The following is an 18,719-nucleotide window of genomic DNA, read 5'->3' on the forward strand; positions in this document are numbered from 1 at the left end:
AAATGTGGTCCAGTCATCATAGTCATCATTCCCAGTCACCGTGGAGGACACGCCTCCCCGGGAAAATTAGAAACTCCAGTGCTTGTTATATTAAAAAAAAAAAAAAAAAAAAAAAAAAAAAGGAAGGAAAGAAGAAAAAAACCATACTGCTCTGGATGATAAAATAAACATATAGGATGAACCAAAAATTCCAGCAAAAGAGAAGAAACATATATTTTGGCAGACTTCTATAAATGATCAAGGAACAAAACTGAGAGTACTAATTGAAGGAATATGGACACATTCACTTTGGTAGACTTCAATGTAGGACAGTTCATGACAAGCACATCTGCCCTTACTCCCCCAGAGGCCATCAGCTTCCAAGCTAATGCTTAAATCATTTTTAACTAAGATTTTTATCATGTTGATCTCTGGCTCATTCCACATCATCTTCAGCCAAGCTTTGAGCATTTACAATGCTCTGACTAATGGTTGGAAGCTTGGTCAGAAGCGTCTGGAACCCTGGTGGTGGAAGGGTCTGCTGTAACACTCCCAGCAGCTCTGAGGCTGTCCACACACAGGGATTGCATTTGTCAGGTTGTCTACACCGTTCTCATAATCACCTTGTGCTAATAACGCTTCATCAAGATGTGTCTCTTCAAGAAAGAATCTCTGAACAGCTTCAGCATCTTTTAAGTCAGGCACCTTGGAAAGTCCAGTTCTCTCTTTAGCAAGCTTCTGATCCTTTCTTCGATTTTAAAGTTGGGGTCCTTTTTTTTTTTGCGGTCAAAGTAGATGGTGTACCCGATGAAGAGGGCACCGCCACACACCCGTGTCAATGGCACCCTTTTTTTGGGTACCAGACTATTTAAGAACAGAGGTAGATGAATACGAAGAATGCATGTGTTTATTTGTCTCTGCTGGTGACTGTGGATATGATGTGACTAACAACCTGAAGTTCCTGTTTTGACATGTCTGCTCTGAGAAACTGTAACCTGGAATTGGGAACTAAAGTAAGGCCTTCCTCCGCTAAGCTGGTTTTAGGGTGTTTACCACAGCAGCAGAAATGCAACGAGAGCCATGTTTACTCTGCTCTTCTCAGCTCAACTAGAGAGCCTACTTTGTAACTAAGAAACAAAGGCCTCGCAGGCAGTGGTGGCCCATGCCTTTAATCCCAGCACTGGAAGGCAGGGGCAGACAGACAGCTCTCTGTGAGTTAGAGGCCAGTCTGGTCTACAAGAACTATTTACACTCTGCAGGCATCACAATCCCTGACTTCAAACTCTACTACAGAGCTTCAGTACCGAAAATAGCCTGGTATTGATATAAGAACAGACAAGAGGACCAATGGAACCGAATAGAAGACCCGGATATCAATCCACATATCTTCGAACACCTGATATTTGATAAAGAAACAAAGAATATCAAATGGAAAAATGAAAGCATATTTAACAAGTGGTGTTGGCATAACTGTATATCAACATGTAGAAAAATGAAAACAGACCCATATCTATCACCATGCACAAAACTCAAGTCCAAATGGATCAAAGACCTCAACATAAAGCCAGCCACACTGAACCTTATAGAAGAGAAAGTGGGAAGTACACTTGAACGCTTTGGCACAGGGAACCACTTCCTAAATATAGCCCCAGCAGCACAGACACTGAGAGAAACAATTAATAAATGGGACCTCCTGAAACTGAAAAGCTTCTGTAAAGCAAAGGACACGATCAACAAGACAAAATCGGAAAAGATCTTCACTAACCCCACATCAGACAGAGGTCTGATCTCCAAAATATACAAAGAACTCAAGAAATTGGACACCAAAAGATCACATAATCCAATAAAAAATGGAGTACAGACCTAAATAGAGAACTCTCCACAGAGGAATCTAAAATGGCTGAAAGACACTTAAGGAAATGTTCGACATCCTTTGTCATCAGAGAAATGCAAATCAAAACAACTTTGAGATTCCATCTTACACCTGTCAGAATGGCAAAGATCAAAAACACTGATGGCAATTTATGCTGGAGAGGTTGTGGGGAAAAGGGAACACTTCTGCATTGCTGGTGGGAATGCAAGCTGGTACAACCCCTTTGAATGTCAGTGTGATGATTTCTCAGAAAATTAGGAAACAACCTTCCTCAAGACCCAGTAATACCATTTTTGGGTATATATCCAAAGGATGCTCGATCATGCCACAAGGACATGTGCTCAACTATATTCATAGCAGCTTTGTTTGTCATAGCCAGAACCTGGAAACAACCTAAATGCCCCTTGATCGAAGAATGGATAAGGAAAATGTGGTACATTTACACAATGAAGTACTACACAGCAGAAAAAAATAACGTCAGCTTGAATTTTGCAGGAAAATGGATAGAGCTAGAAAACATCATTTTGAGTGAGGTAACCCAGACACAGAAAGACAATTATCACATGTACTCACACATAGATGGTTTTTAAACATAAAGCAAAGAAAACCAGCCTACAAATCACAATCCCAGAGAACTAAGACAACAATGAGGACACTAAGAGAGACTTACATAGATATAATCTACATGGGAATTAGAAAGTAGAAAAAGACAAGATCTCCTGAGTAAATTGGGAGCATGGGGACCTTGGGGGAAGACTGAAGAGGGAAGGGGAGAGTCAGGGAGGGGAGCAGAGAAAAATGTAGAGCTTAATAAATATCAATAAAATAAAATAAAAAAGAACTAGTTACAGAACAGGCTCCAAAGCTACAGAGAAACCCTGTTTTGAAAAACAAAACAAAAACAGAAAGAAAGAAAGAAAGAAAGAAAGAAAGAAAGAAAGAAAGAAAGAAAGAAAGAAAGAAAGAAAGAAAGAAAGAGGGGAGGAGGGGAGGGGAAGGGAGGGGAGGGGAGAGGAGAAGAGAGGAGAAGAAAGGAATGCCTCGTGGGAAGTAGAAAACAAAGCGTCGCGAGACAATGGGAAATGAAGGTCACTGGGAGGAGGATGCCTCAGTTACTTTCCTCTGACAAAAACGACTTAAGGAAGGGACAGTTTGCCTCATGGTTTGATGATACAGTCCACCAAGGTGGGAAGGCACACCAGCGAGAGCAGCCTCTATATGTGGCAACGGGCGTGTGAACAAACTGGTTACATTTTGTTCATGGTCAGAAAACTTCAAACGGGGGAATGCTGGTGTCTGGCTCTCTTGCCCTTTGCCCTTTTTCCTTCCGTCTGGGTTTCCAACCAAAGAATGGTGCCAACCGCGTTCCGGGTGAGTCGTCTCCTCTTAGTAAACCTCCCTGGACACACCTTCACTGACGCACCCAGAAATGTGTCGCTCAGGTGATTCTAAGTCCAGTGCAGCCAACCATGAAAACGAATTGCCACAGGGCACAATTGAGAATTCAGGACGGGGTGGAGCCTAGCCAGGGCTAGGCTCAGGGGAACCCTTCTAGATGCTGTGACATGTAAACTGATCATTGGCGCGTGAGGGAGCTGCACAAGCAGGAGCCAGAAGAGCAGAGAGAGGTGGGAAGGGCTAAGAGATTGCAGGAGGCAGTGGAGGAAAAACATCATCTTATTGGCCCTGTATCCCCACGGCCCCACACAACATTCAGCATACGATGACTGATTTAGATATTCCACAGAAAAATATTGATTTGGACCCTAATACAATAGTATTCACCCAGTGTAACCTTGTACAAAGCACTCTCCTTTTGGAGTCTTGTCGTCCTTGCTGTGAAAGTGAGTAATTCGGGGGAGATTTGACAGAGGTCCTGGGACCTACCTGGGAAGACTACCCACACTTAAGAAGGGCATGCAAGGGAGGCTGTGAAGCAGTAAAGTCAGGGCAGCATGGCATCTTGAAGGCAATCATTTTGAAAACTAAGCTGCAAGGGCTGGAGAGATGGCTCCTTGGTTAAGGGCACTGGCTGCTCTTCCAGAGGACCAGGGTTCAGTTCCCAGCACCCACATGACAGCTCACATCTATCTATAACCCCAGTTCCAGGGCTTCTAACACCCTCACGCAGACATACATACACATAAAATTATAAAGAGACCAGCCTAGTCTACAAACAAATGAAAAAGACCTAAGCTGTGATTAATGATCAAAGATTAAGCAATATGGCCTGGTCTGTTGGTTCAAAGCTTCTAATTCTAGCTACCGAGGAGGCTGATGCAGGAGGACTGCAAGTTCAAGATGCACCTGGGCTACGGAATGAGTTCAAGACCAACCTGAGCAACCCTGTCTCAAAAACTAAAAAGAGGACTGGGGATATAACTTAGTGGGAAAATGTTTACTTAGCGGACACTAGGCCCTGCTTTCAATCTCCTGCAAAAATAAAACAAGTAAATATAAAAATAAATGCATCCATTCCTCTATCAATACGAATTTGCCATTGGACCTGATTAAGGAAGTCTTAGGGGTCTGATAATTCCAGGCGTCTCACTGACGTAGGTCAGGAAGAGAGTAGCATGTAAACCTGCACACTCAGAAAACCCTAACTCTGCGGGTCCAATTACCAGCACTAAAAAATAATAGCTGACAAACCAAGGAGAAAAAAAAATGTTTGAATATGCTTTAATGATGTAAGAAAGGAGCCAGTAGGGGCTGGAGAGATGGCTCAGTGGTCAAGAGTACTGACTGATCTTCCAGAGGTCCTGAGTCAATTCCCAGCAACCACATGGTGGCTCACAAGCACCTGTAATGAGATCTGGTGCCCTCTTCTAGCTTGTAAGGACATGCAGACCAGGATACTGGAAACATAATAAATGAATATATCTTTTAAAAAAAGAAAGAAAGAAAGGAGCCAGTAGATGCAAAATGGTTGAGGGTGGCCAGGGAAAGACAAATAACCTAGGAAAAAAGCATGGGCTGACAACGGGGAACCAGAAGAGGTATTCCTGGGCATGTATCATATAGAGAGGGTGGATTATTTTTAACACACATGCACACACACCATATGACAAAATTATTTTCAGAAATAAGTGTGAAATGAAGCAGGGAATAAATTCTAGGCGGTAAGAAAGAAAGAAATGCAGAAAGAGAAAGCGTTGTGGGTGCTTCCTGGCTCTCACCAGGGAATGTCCTGCGATGGAGGCCACCATGGGACGTGGCCAGCAAGAAAAAAATAAACAAGATGCATCCCTTTGACCTTGGGCCAGAAACTGTTGGGCTCAAAGGAGGTCAACTGTACGAGGAAATCTAGGATCTGTCTACGAAGGAGTGTTCTTTTATTTCAAGACAGACCCTTGCTATGTAGCTCAGACTGGCCAGAAAATTCACAGTCCTCTGCTCCTGCCTGCTGAGTACTGGAATTACAGGCATGTGCCACCACATCAATCAGATCTTCTGTGTTGGCATCACCTTTCCTACAAAACAATCCATTTAATCCTTCTAAGAAAGTTGCCTCCAGCAAGAAGGCCCACAGGAGACACAGCTTCTCCACTTCCCAGCCTCCAGATCCATGGGCATGTCCCTTTCTTTTCTTCATAAAGTTCTCCTCGTAACAACATACAATGGACTAAGACATTTGGTTGTTCAGTCAAATTTGCAAAAATCTGCTATTGAACTTGTTCCATGGCTACCAAACCGGAAGATGACACAGCCTCTGAAATTACGGGTCACCCTATAACTTTAGACCTCTGTAATGAGGATCACATTACTCAAGTTAGGAGTGGTCACAAAAATTGGTACTATAAAAAAGTTTTTGACTACATAATGACCAAAATTAATTCAACATCAAGGATGTTATGAATCTGAAATGTGGTGGCAGAGCTCGTCCACGTCGAACTGTGTGTGTTCCTCCAGCCTTGGCCTTGTATCAGTTTCTTAAACAGTACCAGTGAGAGACTGAGTGTTCAAAGACCTGAGCCTATGGGGGTGTTTCTCATTTACACAACCACAGTTCTAAACATACCTGTGCACTTTGCATTTGTGCATGCTGTCATGATATGACACCAAGGCTGTTATGATATGACACCAAGGCTGTTATGATATGACACCAAGGCTGTTATGATATGACACCAAGGAATTCTGCCTCAAACACCTCAGCTTAGATATGAGACTATAGCACACTGTGATATTGTTTTTTTTTTTGTTTTTTGTTATTTTGGTTTTTCTTTTCTTTCTTTTTTTTTTTTGTTTATTGTTTTTCGAGACAGGGTTTCTCTGTAGCTTTGGAGCCTGTCCTGGAACTAGCTCTTATAGACCAGGCTGGCCTCGAACTCACAGAGATCCGCCTGCCTCTGCCTCTCGAGTGCTGGGATTAAAGGCTTGCGCCACCACCACCCAGCGTTATTTTGGTTTTTCAAGACGTTGTTTCTCTGTGTTGCCCTGAAACTCGCTCTGTAGACTGGTTGGTCTTGAACTCAGAGATTTGCCTGCCTCTGTCTCCCAAGTGCTGGGGCTAATGGCATGCACCACCTTCGTACAGCAATACTTGCTGTTTTATTTATACAAATATTTTTGCTCTTTCAAAAATATAATAGTTTAATTATAGAAAATTTTCAATATTTTTCTACTATCACTCCTCAGTATGTATCAAATTAGTGCACCTTTATATTGCATTGTGTTAGAATGTCTGATTTTAAAAAATTATTATCAATAGCGTGTGTGTGTGTGTGTCTGTGTGTGTGTGTGCATGTGGAGGTAAGACAGAGGACAACTTTGTGGCATTGTTTCTCTCCTTATACTTGTGCCTGGGTTCTAGGAATCAAACACAGGTAACCAGCCTTGTGTGGCAAGCATTTTACCTTCTGAGCCATCTCCTTACCCATAATGTTTCAGTTTTGAAAGTGCCATTTGAGTTTCTGACTTGAATTTCTTTTACATGAAACAGTGTTCTCAGCACTGATAATCATAAAATAAAAAATGAAGCATCGAAACTGAGCATGGTAGTGCACTCAGAAGATAGAAATAGGAGGCTCGGGATTTCACGGTCATCCTTAGCTGCACAGTGAGTTTAGGCTAGCCAGGGCTATGGGAGACAAGGAACAAACAAAAGGTACAGTTAAGATGGTTGCAGGAGGGAACCATTTGAGAGGGCCTGTGCACACAGTGATGAGCACTCTAGAGGTCTATCTAAAAACCAAACCAGACACAAGCAAACAATAAGAGAAAGAAGACAGACTGTGCTCAGTGTCAGAGCACTTGTCTTGCATACATGAGGTCCTACATTCAATCCACAGTTCTTTAAAAAGGCAAAAAAAACAAAGTTATTAAAATGTGAAACTACATTTGAGGATGCTGAGGCAGAAAGATTTCTAAAATTCAGGGTCAGTCAGTGTTATATATTGAACCATAGCCCTCTTAGGGTTACATAGCAAGACCCTGCCTCAAAAAACAAACCGGGCAGGGGGGGGGCGCGGACTGGAGAGATAGCTTAATGGTTAAGAGCATTGACTGCTGTTCCAGAGGTTCTGAGTTCAATTCCCAACACATGGTGGCTCACAACTATCTCTGATGCCCTCTTCTGGCATAAACTTGTACATGCAGATAGAGCACTCATACACATAAATCTTTATTAAAACAAACACACAAACAAACAAACAAGGGGGCTGGAGAGATGACTCAGTGGTTAACAGCGCTTGCTGCTCTTCCAGAAGACTCAGGTTCAATTCCTAGCACCTAAGTGGTAGCTCATGATCGTCTGTAACTTTAGTTCCAGGCAAAGAAGCACAGGCTGGCCTCTGCAGACAGTGTGCACGCAAGCGGTGCACAGACTTACATGCAGGCAAAAACACCCATAGACATAAAATTAAATTAAAACAAAATAAAACAACCAAACAAAACTGCATTTGAGTTTAAAAGGAACAGGACAAGCAATATTCTGCTGCTTTGAAAGCATTGCCTTAAATGCTAAAAGAACAAAAAGCAATAATAACCCGTTAGTTTTCTTCATCCTCTTTGTCAAGCCATGTGTTTACTAATCTGCAAAATCCTAGCAGCAGTGAGTGAAGTTGAAACCCCAAAAGACACTGTGTGCTACAGCAGATGCTGTGCAGGAACTGAAGCAGCTGGCGGTAGACAGAGCACGCCTTTGAGGCAATCACCTTGGTTCCTTTCCTATCACTCTGATAAAATGCATCGACAAAAGTGACTTCTGGGAGAACAGCTTATTTGCGGCTGACAATTCAAGGTCCAGGCCTTCATGGGAGTTCAGGATGCAGGAACCTGGACAGCTGTTTGCATTGCTTCCATAGTCAGAAACATCAGTAGACACAGGCTGCTGTTCACATCCCCCTCTCCGTTCATATTCCAGATCCCCGGCCCATGGAATGGTGCCACCTCTAACTAAGATGGATCTTCACACATCAGTTCATGAAACCAAGATAACCCCCCCCCAAGCAAGCCCAACAGCCCATCTCCTAGGTGACTATGGATTCTGTCCAGTTTACGATTGACACTGACCTTCATCACCGCAGGAACTAGGATATGTCTCCTGTGTTTCTGCAGCAGCTTTTTTTCTTTCGCTTCCTGTTCCTTTCAATTTCCTTTTTGGTTTTCTGTTAGAGATAAGTCTGAAGAAGTACAGGCTGGCCTTGAATGCTTGATCCTCTTCCGCCACCCAGGTGTGGGGATTACAGGTGTGTGCCATCACACCCTATTAGTAAATTATTTTCCTGGATAAATCTTTATCAGTTCGGGTTTGGGAAATACTGCCCCTCCCCATCAATCCTTCAGTTTATCACATTGCTCTTAACAGGACATAGACTAAATCACCTCCTTACTAGTCCTGCTGCCAAGAAAAAGTAAAAATGCACCTTATCAGCTAAGTGCAGTGGTGCACACCTTTAATCCCAGCACTCAGGAGGCAGAAACAGGTGAATCTCTGAGTTCTAGACCAGTCTGGTCTACAATGTGAGTTCCAGGACAGCCAGGGTTACACAAAGAAACCCTGTCTCAAACAAACAAAAGATGCACCTTTCATCTTGGTGTGAAATTGAGCACACAGGAGGCCCAGTGTCCTATACTGTTGTCCTCCCTTCCTTGTCCTGTGTGCCTTGGAGACCTTTTCAAACGGTATGTGTTTAAAGCTGTATGAAATTCTCTTGTGTAGATGTATTAATACTATGATTTTTTTCTTGGTAATCAGATTTTTTTTTTTAACATGCCATCATGCTATGAACTTACTTTTAGTTCAGACAATGGAGCCAGATTGACAGGGTTTAAATCTCGTCTTGGGTTTGGTCTGGCTTGGTCTTGCACAGGTTTTGGGTGCTGCAATGATTGTGTGCTCACACAAGTCCAGAAGATGTTTCCTTGTGCTCATCCACAGCCTGTGACTCTTACAAGACTCTTTCTACCTCCTCTTCCAAAATGATCCTTGAACCTTGGGAGGGGGTGCATGCAGTATGTGCATTCCCTTTAGGGTTGAGCATTCTGTAGTCTCTTTGCTCTTCAACCAGTTGTAGGTCTGTGTTAATTACCATCTATTGCATATAGAAGCTCCTCAGGGGGTTGAGAGATGCATTGATTTCTATGTGTATTCCAAATGAACCCAACGTATCTTTTTATTTTAATATGCTTATGTTTAATATACTTGCATGCACAGATGCCAGAGGCCAATCTTGGGTATCATATCTCAAGAACCATCCACTTTTTAAAAATTTGAAATTATGTTTGTTTATTTACTATGGCAGGTGTGGGGTTGTAGAAAGGAATGGGTAGAGATTCTCCTGCCTATGCCTTGTGAATACTGGGAATGCAGGCATGTGTCACCACACCTGGTCTAATAGCTTTTGTTGTTGTTATTCTTCAAGATGCATTATGTGTCTCCTGTGGGTCTGTGTGTAGGTATGTGCACATGAGTGGCCAGTGCTATGGAGACCAGAGGGCTCTCCATGGTGCTTCAGCTGCAGGAGGTTGTGAGCCACCTGAAATGGATACTAGAAAACAAACCCAGGTCCTCTGCAAATTAAGAGTAGTATGTGCTCTCTCTCTCTCTCTGTCACCAGCAAGCAGTACCTTCTTTGGTTGAGTGTACTTAGTCCTCAGAAGTCATTGTGAGCTAGCTACAGCTTAGCTAGTCTGTTCATTTACAGACATATCTCAAATCTAAGAGGAACCAGCCGCATGCCCAGTAAGCTTTGGGGCAGTGTCCTTTGTGAAAGAAACGTGTCCCCCGAGAAGAACAGCCCCCAAAGGACCCCTGCTTTCTGCCTTTACACTGTGATATTAAGGACGGCTGCGACAGTTTCAAAGTCAAGAATCAGCAAGAATAAGAACTGGCGGAGCAGGAGGCAGGAAGGATGCCAGCTAAGGAGCCGCACTGTGACTCATGTTCTCACTTCCGACTTTCATTTCTTCCTGCGGGTCTGCTCTGCAAAGAAGTCATGATTAATCTGGTTTGGCACAGTATTCCTCTGCAAAGCCGCTCCCTGTCTTTGTAGTCTAGCTATTTCACTTGGGGGCCAAAGGGCTACTTGATTTTGTGCTAAAAACCTCCCAAGCAGAGAACCATACAGGCTTCCTTCTCATCACATAAATGACCCCACTGTTGGGTTTGTGGCACGGAATTCCAGACGACTGGAAATGGTGGTACGGTGGTAGGGAATGGTTCTGGAAGCCACAAGGTCGCAGGCACTTTGTCCAGTCAACCGCTGCCAACAGTCCTCCATTCTTTGTTCCTATACATGCTCCGGCTTCTATTTGTGACCCACTGATGGCGTTCCTCGATATCTTTTACTGCTTTCTTATGCACGTCCAGAAACGTTTTTATTTTTTCTCTCTCTCTCCTCAAACCTCTCTCTACTTCTTTGTCCTAACCTTCATTGCTTTTCTTCCTGTGGCACTGACTTATATATTCTAATTTCTTCATCCTGGGGTCCTCTCAGCCATCTTACCTTCTGTTCAGGTTGTCTGACAGCCTTAGCTTCCAGTCAGCTCCCCTTCCCCACCCACTCCCCCACTTTATTTCTTTCCAGGAGTGCTGAGGATCAGCCTAGGGACTCAGGCAAGCTAAATCGTCTAGCAGCTCTTCTATGATGGAGCTGCTCTTCCACCACCTAACTCCACCCCCAACCTCTGCTCTTCCTTTAAAAAATAAGCTCACCCCTGGGTCTCCCAAGCTCCCTTAGAGGACTTCACATCGGCAAGGTTTCTCTCTTGCCCTGCTCTATTGATTCATTCTCCATTGATTTTCAACTGTGCAAGAGGATCTTGAAGGGCAGTCATCTCTGGTCTGCACCTCTCTCTCTCTCTCTCTCTCTCTCTCTCTCTCTCTCTCTCTCCCCCTCCCTCCCTCCCTCCCTCCTTCTAGGGCTAGAAATCACTTTGAATGAATGACATGCATATCCTGGGGTCACATCCATTCATTCTGTCAATGCTCATACCTGCTGCATACTTGACATTAAGTTTCTAATCCCATAGCTACTCTAAAACTGTTCTCCAAACAGTCAGTAGTGACTTCTGTTTAGCTGAATCCACTCATCTTTTCCAATGTCTTATTCTCTTTTTAGCAATAGCAATCAGCGGTAGTCGTGTTGAGATAGGTCTCCTTTAACCCAGACTGGTTTCTAACTCAATATGTAGCTGAGATGACCTTGAATTTATATCCATCTCCCAAATGCTAGGATTACATGCATGGACCACCATACTTAGCACTTATTTTTCCTTTTTTCTTCTCCTCTTCCCCCTCTTCTTTCTCTACCACAGGCTCTTAAACTATAGGCCAAGATGGCCTGGCACTCACTAAGCACATCAGGGGTGCCTTGAACTTATGACAATCTTCCTGCCTCAGCCTCCCACACTCTGCTGTTACAGGAGTGGGAACTACTATTCCTGGCTCCAACTATTTATATTAAAAAAAAACAAAGTTGTGGCCGGGCATGGTGGCATACACCTATAATCCCAGTACTCAGGAGGCAGAGGCAGGCGGATCTCGGTGAGTTTGAGGTCAGTCTGGCCTACAGAGTGAGTGCCAGGACAGGCTCCAAAGCTACACAGAAAGACCTTGTCTTGAAAAACCAAACCAAACCAAACCAAACAAAAACAAAAACCCCCACAAAGTTGTGAATTGTACAGGTTGTGAAGGAGACAGCTCAGCTCTAATCCCCACAGCATCAAAGGTAGGGTTGGGTTACGTTACAATGGAGGCTGGACTCCTGAGAAGGCTGCTCACATGCATGCCTGGCATTTGTTGTTGGGACTTCCTGGATGTTGGACAGAACACCTTGACATATACATTCTAAATTCACGTGTGGATACCCATCATCCTGGAAGCTGAATTCCAAGAATAAACATCTTAGGACACAAAAGGGGAAAGTTACCAGTTTCTAAAGACCTGGTCTGAAAGTTGGCAGAGTTGTATCTATAGATTAAGCTTTCTATTGAGTCAACATTCGGGGGCAGGGAATAGGGTCCCCACTAATGAGAGAGCAGTGGGGGCCAAAAATTAGGGGGCTATCTTTAAAACTGCTGCAATCTTTAGCAATTGGGGTACAAGAAGGTATTTCTTAGGTTCTGGGTTTAGAATTCATGATCTGGCCTGGAGCAATGGCTCAGCTGTTAAAGGCTAGGCTCACAACCAAAACCAGAATTCACGATCCTCCTGCCTCTAGCTTTCAAGTTCTGGGCTTTACAAACGTGCCCACCTCTCCTGATTTTACTTGGTATTGGAGATCCAACCCAAGACTGTATGCATTCTAGGCAACTTAGCTACATCTCCAGACCCCTCATAACATTTTATGTTTCCTTGTTTATTTTAAACTTATTTTTCAGACAAAGTCTCTCTTTTGTAGCCTGTTTTGAGTTAGAATTTACCATATAGCCCAGACTGGCCTCAAACTTAAGGCAATTCTCCAACCTCGACTTTCTGAATGCTGGAGTTCCTAGTCATGAAACACCATGGTGGGGCTGGTAGCAGCATTTTGAGTTAAGGGAATTATATCTGGAATCAAGAACGATATGTGAAGCTAAATGTAGACACCCTGTCCTAAAGTAAATCACTTTACCATCCTGAAAGTGTTATAAACACTAATTTCTACAGCTTGAGATGGAGAAGTTAGGGTGAAACTGACAAGAATAAACTTAGGTTCCCCAAAAGCTCAGTAACGGTCTCATTTCCACATTCTGTTTGGTAGTTGTGTGGTCATAAGGAGTCAGAGGACATCATTGTGTGTTGGTGTACTTGCTATGATTCACTCTGTGATTTCCTTGGGTCATATTCTATCACTCTCTCAGATGGAAAAGCTCAGGGTTCAAATCTGGAGACACGCTGGCACTGCTTTTGTGATCAAACTTTGCTTTCCGTGAACAAGATAGTCTATGCATAGACTGGTTTTGAGTAGACCTTTACTGTGCTTACTTGTTAGTCATGAATAGGTTTGTGTCTGATCAACTTCGGGTAAAAATGAAGGGCTAATGTATTTGTGAGTTCCTTAACAACATGGTAACTGTTGGTCATAGCTATGAAATGGAATGAGAGTATTATGAAATCCAGATTCTGTAACAGGAGACCAAATATATGCAATCTATTTGTTAAAGGAAACAAGTCTGAAAACATTTTATTGGCTTTTCCCTTTTCTCTTTTTATTTCCTTTTGTTGTTGGTCTTTGGTTTTCACGCTATAGGCCAGAGCTTCAGGCAGTTCTCCCCAGGGCTGACTTAAGGTGAGCCACCATGTCTCTGTTGGCAGTCTTGCTGTCATCTGTTTAGTTGATGTAAGCACATGCCCGAGTAACCCTTTCTTAATTTGGTATAAAATTAGGAAACTGGGTTATCCAGTACTGGCTTTCTATTGGGGTCAGAGGGGAATCTTGGGGTACTCTTTTAAATTGATCTTGATTCTTCAAAGTAGGGCTGGTGCAGATCTTTATAAGGTGTTATTATGAATGTAACTTCCTGACCCCTGGATGTGATAATGGATGCTTGCACTGCTAGCACTTGGGAAGCTGAAGTCGGAGTACACTTGAACCCAGGGATCTCAGGATCCGTTCTACAAAGGAAAGAGTATTTATGCTATCTGCCCTATTTATGCTATCTGCCTTTCCACCAAGGAAATTTCACTGTGTAGCTGGTGTTAGAAATTAAAACTCTGAGGATGTGGCCACATCCTCCTTTAATCCCATAATTAGGCAAGCTAAGGCAGAAAGATATCCTAGAGTCGGAGGGGGCCAGGGCTTCATAGTAAGACTCTGTAACTTAAAAAAAAATATTATTTAATGTGTATGTTTGCCTGAATGCATGCATGTGCCCAGACACCAGAAGAAGGTATGGGATCCCCTAGGAATGGAGTTAGAGATGACTGTGAGCCGCTTTGCCGGAACCGGCCATAGAGACCAAAGAAGCCATCACTCAAGTCCTGAGATCCTGTTTCAAAAAACAAAATGCATTATATTCTTTTATTTGCCATGTCAGTTTTATAAACTTTGTATAGTTAAATACCATGTGACATCTTACCTAAAAATTTCAGAAGTAATTAAACAGCTATTTTTCTTTTTTTTAATTGTGGCTTGTTTTGTTTTTCAAGTTTCTTTGTGTGTATTCCTGGTTGTCCCAGAACTCACTCTGTAGACCGTGCTGGTCTCAAACTCACAGAGATCCACCTGCTGCTGACTCCTGAGTGCTGGGATTAAAGGCGTGTGCCACCGCTGCACGGCTAAACAGCTATTTTTAACCAAGGTGCCACCATCTTAGCTCCACCAGTCCTTTTGCTTGAAGCATCCTAACTCAAAATAGGTGATTTCTAACATAATGAAGTTTTCTTTTTTCATAGTTCGTAAATCTAAGTTTTTGGTGTTTTTTAAGTTTTACTTTGTTTGAAGAGGTGTCTCTCATATAGTCCACACTGACTTCAAACTCATGATGAAGCTGAAGATGACCCTGAACTCCTCAGCCTCCTGTCCTTACCTCTGAAGTGCTGAAAGTGCAGACTTGAGCAATTCCTACCAAATCTTTTTCTTTCTCTCCCTTCCTCCCTCCCTTCCTTAATATGTGTGCATTAGGGGTATATGTAAGGTTGCACATGCTTCAGGTGCCTTAGGGAGGATACTGGGTGTCCTACCCTATCAATTTCTGCCACACTCCCTTGAGACAGTGTTTATTTGGAGCTTGGCTGGAGCACAGCGAGCCCCAGAAATGCTGTTTCAGACTACCACATGCTAGGGTTACAGACACTCAGTCATGCCCATATGCTGGGGATTTGAACTCAGGTCCTTGTGCTTGGACAGTAAGCGCTCTACTTGCTGAGCTTCCTTTTCAGCTTCCCCAGAAAATTTTGAGTTCTCAGCCTTTTAATTTTACTGGAGAACATTATGGTCAGAGATTTAATTTCTTTTCATTTCCCTTGCTCGCTCCTTCTATTTTACTCCTTTCCAAGTTTCAGAGAGAACTGAGCCAGAACCGTGTTCCCCCTTTGAGGCACATTACTTCTATTTTGTGACTCATTTCACCAAGAGCCGGCCAAGTTGCACAGCACAGATTGGAGGATTTGTTACTTTCAACTCTGAAACTTAAAACTAAAATTTTCCTTAACATCTCTCCATATTGACCTCACTTGACTTAAGCTCCTATGAGGATCAATATGATCCTCCTGGCTCAGGGACAGCACTGCCCCATCTGGCCCTCCCTGCCCATAATTATCACAGCAGCATCAAAATTCTTCATTCTTCTTAGATATGGCACCAAAAGTACAAACACAAGAAAAAATAATAAATTTGATTTTTGTATCATGAATGATGTCACCGAAAGGAAAAGATACAACAGAAAATACTTTTTTCAAATATTTATTTATTTATTATGTATACAATGTTCTGCCTGCATGTGTCCCTACAGGCCAGAAGTTGGCATCAGATTTTATTACATGTGGTTGTGAACCACCATGTGGTTGCTGGGAATTGAACTCAGGACCTTTGGAAGAACAATCAGTGCTCTTAACCGCTGAGCTATCTCTCCAGCCCCACAACAGAAAATATCTGCAATAAGAAATGTTAAATAGGCAAGTCTCTGCATAGACGTTTCTTTAAATAAAAAGGCAGAAAAATGACCATTAAACACATGAAAAGCATATGATCCAGGAATTCTACTCCTTGGTTACTAACCAAGAGAATTTGAAGATTCATATGTATTCAAAACTTTTAAGCAAGCATTACTAACAACATTATAATAGCAAAAAGCAGAAACAATTTTAATGTTCAACAGTTGAAGGACCGGCAAAAATAGAACACCTGCCTCATAATGGAGTACTATTCATCAACAAAAATTAAGTATTGGTAAATTATGAATAGATCTTGAAAACATGTTAAGGGGGCTGGAGAGGTGGCTCAGGGAAGAGGTGTCCTGTTTTTAACAAAGGACCAGTTTCAATTCCTAGCACCCATGTCTGGGGTCAGTGCACCCATGTCTGGGGACTCAGTCTAAAAGTTAACTCCAGGGAATAGGACATCTCTGGTTTCCATAGGCACTTGTTCTCATGTGCACACACACACACACACACACACACACACACACACACACACAATTTAAAAAATATATTAAGAAACTAATCACAAAACATCATATTACATACTGCATTTCATTTACATAAAATTCTAGTAAGGACAAATCTAAAGAAACAATATAAATTGGTGGTTTCTAAGGGCTGAGAAGGGGAGAGACTAATAAATGGGTACTAGGTCTTCTTGTGGTAAGTATGTGCTGGTACTCTACTCTGCAAAAATACTAAATACCATTAGAATGTATACATTAAGGAGATTAAGGGTAGCATTTGTGTTCATTTCAATAAAGACCTTTAAATTCTTCCATGAAAATGATTATGTGTATACATTCTTGCTAATATCATTAACTCTGAAATAGTTGTACTCGTGTGAGCTTTTCAGTTATGTGATTGCGAGGATAAATCAGCAAAGGAGTATTGCAAGCTTTATCATTTATAATGTAATTGAAAATTACATTTATTGTACGTAGTGGTGGGTGTGCTCATGACGTGACTGGTATGTGGAGGTCATAAGACTCTCCTTGTGTGGGACCTGGGATCTAACTCAAGTGGGGTTTGGCAGCATGTGTCTTTACCCAAGGAGCCATCTCCTCACTCATTCTTTTTTTTTTAAACAACAACAACAACAACACCAACAACAAAAACTGGGTCCAACTATATAGCCCTAGTTGGCCTGAAACATGATGAAACATGACTAGGCTGATTTTGAACTTGTAGCAATTCCCTGGCGTGGGCCTCTCCAGCTCTGGAATTACAAAACCTGTGCCACTGCACTGGTGCTGTTTTTGTTTGATTTGGTGGCGGAGACAAGTGATTCTAAGATATTTCAGGCTGGTCTTGAATCTTTGAAGGAGAATGACCTCAAACTCGCAGCAATCCTCCTGCTTCAGACTCCTGAGTGCTGGGATTACAGCCACTATGGCCAACTCAAGTTTTTTCTTTTTCTTTTCTTTTTTTTTAAGGTTAGAAGTAATTTGGGAAGATCAGGAATCTCATCCCTGGTTTTGGACAACTTACACTGAAGGTTGAACCGTAGTAAATTCATTGACTTATAAATAAAGGGTGATTATAGCTCGTACATCTTGATTTCACGAAGTGAAAAGCAGCTATTTAGGAGACTGGACTTCTAAATTTTCATCCGAGTAGCCAGGAATAGAGCGCACAGGCTTTGCTCCATGTGGAGTATCGACCTTTGCTGATTAATTATATAACAGTTTTGTCGCACAATAGCTCCCAGAAAAACAGCCAGCGCTCTTTGGGGTCAAGGACGGTGTGATTCAGCGGTAAACGGTCCAGTGTCCTCTTTACTGTTGAGGACAGAGCCAGGAGGCGGATAGTATATAGGTCTGAGGTCCTCGGGGATCCCTGTTCTCACCAGGGTGGGGAATTGCACGTCGAGTTTGGCTGCCTCTCCGATCCCAGCAGGAGCTCAGGACGTCTCCGACCTCGCTCAAATCCTGGACGCGCGAACTCGAGACTCGCTGGGCTGTAAGCAAGTTCCATTCCGGGCACTCGAAATGGATTCTCCGTTGTTGCAAGTTAACCGGCTAACTCGCAAGAATAATATAAAGTGAACCTAACACCATCTCCCAAAGTACTACCGGGTTTTTTCCTCACCCCTCTCCTTCCAGCGCCCATTTTCCCGCCCACTTCCTCGGCTTTGACTCTAGGCACTTGGGATTCTCTAGAGTTGTGATTCTCAACCTTCCTAATGCTAATACAGTTCCTCATATTTGGTGACCCCCAACCGTAAAATTATTTCCGTTGCTGTTTCATAACTGTAATTTTGCTACTGTTAGGATTCGTAAGTATCTGTGTTTTCCGACGGCTTAAAACCCCTGTGAGAAGGACCTTCGGCCCCAAAGGGGCCCCGACCACACAGGTCGAGAATCGTTGCTCTACAAGGACTTAGTCAGGCTCCAAGTCAAACCAGAGCAGCTCAGCAGAGCGACACTTCCCCGGTGCTTCGTCACGAAGGGCGTAGGGGCGTGCTTTTATGACGTAAAGAGGGCGGGGCAGAGGCCAACGCCGGAGACCAGGGCAGCGGGGCGGAGGGGCGGAGGGAGTGGCGGGAGCCCCGTTCCACGCCTTAGGACTTTCCATCTTGAGGAAGAGGGGAGTGTGTGTTCTCAAACCCCCTTAATGAAAAAAGTATCACACGCAAACCTTCATTTAAAGCCACTAACTATTTACAAATAGTTTTATATGTCATATCTTACTGACGTCCGACTCTCTATCTCCGTGATTGTGAAAGCCTCCACACTTCCTTTCTCGTCTCCCCCTTCAATCCGGCACACATGTTAGCTTCCGGCCCGCGCGCAGGCGCAG

General features: G+C 43.1%; 1 pseudogene; it reads right to left on the bottom strand.

Annotated features, from left to right (window-relative positions):
* Positions 1-415: 415 nt before the first annotated feature.
* LOC125396294 (mitochondrial import receptor subunit TOM20 homolog pseudogene) lies at positions 416-17,894 on the bottom strand (annotated as a pseudogene).
* Positions 17,895-18,719: the final 825 nt, after the last annotated feature.

This window comes from Myodes glareolus, chromosome 14, assembly GCF_982192425.1.
Source record: "Myodes glareolus chromosome 14, mMyoGla1.1, whole genome shotgun sequence".
In the NCBI taxonomy this organism is placed as follows: domain Eukaryota; kingdom Metazoa; phylum Chordata; class Mammalia; order Rodentia; family Cricetidae; genus Myodes; species Myodes glareolus.